The sequence below is a fragment of the Hevea brasiliensis genome, chromosome 6 (genome assembly GCF_030052815.1).
Source record: "Hevea brasiliensis isolate MT/VB/25A 57/8 chromosome 6, ASM3005281v1, whole genome shotgun sequence".
Classification (NCBI taxonomy): Eukaryota; Viridiplantae; Streptophyta; class Magnoliopsida; order Malpighiales; family Euphorbiaceae; genus Hevea; species Hevea brasiliensis.
This window is the reverse complement of record NC_079498.1, coordinates 102,732,572-102,737,041: the sequence shown is the minus strand read 5'-3', so window position 1 is coordinate 102,737,041 and position 4,470 is coordinate 102,732,572. Positions and strand designations below refer to the sequence as shown.

Genomic DNA, 4,470 nt, shown 5'->3' with positions numbered 1-4,470 from the left:
GAAAATCCACACACACATCTGAAGAAGTTTGCTATGATCTGCGACATGCAAAAACAACCTGGAGTGTCTGATGATGTAGCAAGATTGAAGCTATTCCCATTCTCTTTGAAAGATAGAGCATTGGATTGGCTTGATTCTTTACCTCACAACTCCATTACAAATTGGGAGTAACTTACTGATGCATTTCTTGCACAATATTTTCCACCTGGAAAAACTCAAGAATTGAGGAATCAAATGACAGCTTTCAGACCAAGAGAAGATGAAACTCTCTATGAATCATGGATGAGATGGAAGGAATTAGAGAGACAATGCCCACATCATGCCATTCCGAAATGGATGATAAACCAGAATTTTTACACAAATGTCACTCCTGCAATTAGAGGGATTATTGATGCTCAAACAGGAGGAGAATTTATTATGAAGCATGAAGATGAAGCATATGAGCTATTGGAGAAAATTGCAAAGAATACTCATCTTTGGAGTAGTCCAAGAGGACCAACTCCAACTCAAAAGAGGCAAGCTGCTGGAATGTATGGTCTTGATCCGTTCAACATGATTAATGCAAAGTTTGATGCACTTACAAATGTTTTGGCTAAGAAGATGGAATATTTGAGTATATTGGTTAGTTCATCATCATCATCTGGAAGTTCACAATAAGTGGCTTATGCAGAAGGAACTACCAGCTGTGGAGTAGACTATGGAGAGCAAGCTGCATATGTTGGTAATTATGGAAACAAGCAAATGGGGAATCCTTACTCTCAAACCTAAAATCCAACTTGGAGGAATCATCCCAACTTTTCATGGGGAAATCAGCAAAGTCAAGTCTCAAATCAGAATTTTCAACCACAACAGCAACAAGGAATTCCATATCAGCAAAATAGGCAACCATTGCCTAATTTTCAGCAGAAAAATATGAACCCTCCACCAAAACAGCAAGAACAAAGTCCCACCATAGAAGCTTTATTACAACAGATTCTTGCTAACCAAACTAAGCATGATGAGGAGATGAGAGAGATGAAAGCAAGGCTAGAACAGATGCAGACACATAATAGAATGCTGGAAAATCAGATTGCACAACAAGCATCTTCCTCAGGTACCAAGTCTTTTGGAAAACTTCCAAGTCAACCAGAAAACCCAAGAGAGCAGTGTCAAGCTATTACTTTAAGAAGTGGGAAAGTTGTAAATAATGAGAAGAGTGAAAAAAATGAGAAAAGTGAAAATAGTGAAAAGAGAGAAAATGAGAAAGAAACTGATGAGGGTGAAAAACAAGAGAGTGCAGAAAAATGTAAAGAGAAAATTGAAGAGAAGGAAGAGAAGTATATACCTCCAGAGCATTACAAGCCACAACTTCCCTTTCCACAAAGATTTCAAAAAGCCAAGCTTGATAAGCAATTTGGGAAGTTCTTAGAGGTCTTGAAGAAGCTTTACATAAATGTGCCTTTTGTTGATGCTCTTTCACAAATGCCCTCTTATGCAAAATTTTTTAAAGAAATTCTCTCAAACAAGAGAAGAATTGAAGACCATGAAACTGTAGCTTTGACAGAAGAATGTAGTGCTATCCTCCAAAGGAAACTTCCTCCAAAGCTCAAGGATCCAGGGAGTTTTTCAATTCCATGCCACATTGGGGAATCATGTTCTACAAAAGCTTTATGTGATTTAGGGGCTAGTGTTAGCCTTATGCCCCTCTCCATCTATGAGAAGCTTAACATGGGAGATCTTAAGCCAACCCACATTTCTCTTCAGCTAGCTGACAGATCAATTAAGTATCCTAAAGGGATTTTGGAGAATGTGCCTCTGAAGGTTGGGAAGTTCTATATACCTGTTGGCTTTGTCATCTTGGACATGGAGGAGGATTCTAATATTCCAATTATCTTGGGAAGACCCTTTCTAGCTACAGCAGGAGCATTGATTGATGTTAAGGGAGAAAAATTGACTCTTAGAGTTGGTGAAGATCAATTGGTTTTCAACATTAATAACACTATGAAGAAACATCATTCTGAAGCTAATACTTGCTTAAGAGTTGATATCATTGATGAGCTGGTTGAAGAACACTTCAGAAAGAAATATCCAGAAGATCCACTTGAAAATTGCTTGGTTCATGGAGGAGGCATAGACTATGACAACCCTCATGTGACTGCATATGGTCAACATTTAGAGGGTAGTCCACCATTCATTTCTGCTCCAGTTTTTCAACTCACACAAAAGGAAAAAGTCGAATCTAAGCAACCATCATTCAAGGAAGAAGATGCACCTAAGGTAGAACTTAAGCAACTTCTTTCTCAGCTCAGGTATGAATTTCTTGGCACTAATAACACTTATTCAGTAATTGTAAATGCAAACTTGAGTACCTTAGAGGCTGATAAGTTGTTAAGAATATTGAGGCAATTTAGGAAAGTTTTAGGATACACCATAGATGACATTAAGGGAATAAGCCCGCACTTTTGCATGCACAGAATTATTTTGGAAGAAAATTGTAAGCCATCTATTGAACATCAGAGGAGGCTGAACCCAAATATGAAAGAAGTTGTTAAAAAGGAAATTTTAAAGTTGCTTGATGCAGGGATCATATATCCTATCTCAGACAGTACTTGGGTGAGCCCAGTACATGTTGTCCCAAAAAAGGGTGGAATGACAGTTGTCAAAAATGAAAATAATGAATTAATTCCCACTAGAACAGTGACTAGTTGGCGAATGTGCATAGATTATAGAAAATTAAATATAGCCACTAGAAAAGATCATTTCCATTTCCCTTCATTGATCAGATGTTAGAAAGACTGGCTAGGCATTCTTATTTTTGCTATTTAGATGGATACTCAGGTTTTTTTCAAATCCCTATCCATCCAAATGATCAAGAGAAAACCACTTTCACTTGTCCATATGGAACCTTTGCTTATAGGAGGATGCCATTTGGGTTGTGTAATGCACCAGCCACTTTTCAAAGGTGCATGATGGCAATCTTCTTAGATTTCATTGAAGATATAATGGAGGTTTTTATGGATGACTTTTCTGTTTATGGATCTTCATTTGACATATGCTTGGCTAACCTTTCTAAAGTTTTGCAGCGATGTGCGGATACTGACCTTGTGTTAAACTGGGAAAAGTGTCATTTCATGGTTCAGGAAGGGATAGTGCTTGGACATTTGGTGTCTAACAGAGGAATAGAGGTTGATAAAGCCAAGGTTGAAGTGATAGAGAAGATGGCTCCTCCTACCAATGTCAAGGGAATTCGAAGTTTTCTAGGACATGCTGGGTTCTACAGACGCTTTATCAAGGATTTTTCTAAAATAGCCAAACCTTTGTCTAATTTGTTAAGTAATGACACACCATTTGTATTTGACCAAGAGTGTTTAGATGCCTTTTGCAGGTTGAAGCAAGCTCTTATCACTGCACCGATCATGCAACCACCTGATTGGAGCCTACCTTTTGAAATTATGTGTGTGAAGGAACGGAAGCGTGAAAAACACAAGATTATACCATTGAATTCAAAAATTTTCACCTAGGGTCACATGCACCATGCAAGATTTATTTTTATCTATTTGATTTCAATGATAAACAACATATTAAAACTCTTTTAATATGTTTTTGGATCTGTATTTGCCATTTAAGATTTTAAAATTAATCAGATTAATTTTAGAACCCTAGATTAAATCAAGAACGATTACACTAACCTCTTGATGTCTTTGCAGCGTGTTCGCGCTTTGAGATTCGTCTTCAGGACACCAGATGTTGTCCCTCTAGCTTGTCCACACCAAGAACACCTATGGCAGCCCTTGAACAGCTTCTAAAGCCTTTTCTATTAATTAGAAATTCAAGTTCTGCCTTTTAAGAGATTAGAGATGTAAACAGGACACTAGAAACAATTTCTAGTGTTCTTAATTCAAGAGATTGATGGCTAATCTCTTTGAATTGATGAGAGATGAAGAGAAATAGCTGGAGAGGCTCAAAGTGGCGTGACAATTGAGAGGAGAGGCTGCTGGTTATGTTTTCTTTTCATAACCACACTTAAATAGCTAGGTTAACACATTAAACCCTAGCCACATGTCACCTTTTGATTAGCTCTAGGTTTAAGTGATCCAATCACATTGTGCCAAGTGTCAAACCTATATTTAATCTTGATTTTAATCATCTTACATGATTAAAAAACATTTGGCAAGCTTATGTGTTATGCCATGTGTCACCATCTCATGGTGCCACATGTCACACTGTGAAATGACCAAAATGCCCCTGTGTCTTAATTTTGAGTTCTTAACCCAAAATAATTATTTTTCTTCTTCCAATTAATTTATATCAAATATAAATTAATTAATTAATCTCTATTAATTAATTTCTCATCAATTAAATTCATATTTAAACACTTTAAATATAAATTTAATTTATACTACACATCCAATAATCTAGATTTGGTTTCAAGTCATGCTAGGGACTTTGCAATTTAATTGCAAACCAAATCTATTTAATTAATCAATTAAA

At 36.6% G+C, this 4,470-nt stretch overlaps 1 non-coding gene across 1 annotated transcript; it reads right to left on the bottom strand.

Annotated features, from left to right (window-relative positions):
• Positions 1-219: 219 nt before the first annotated feature.
• Positions 220-326, bottom strand: LOC131181098 (small nucleolar RNA R71). Its single transcript, XR_009149725.1, has one exon. It is a non-coding gene; the product is annotated as a small nucleolar RNA R71 (small nucleolar RNA).
• Between the last annotated feature and the right edge of the window lie 4,144 nt (positions 327-4,470).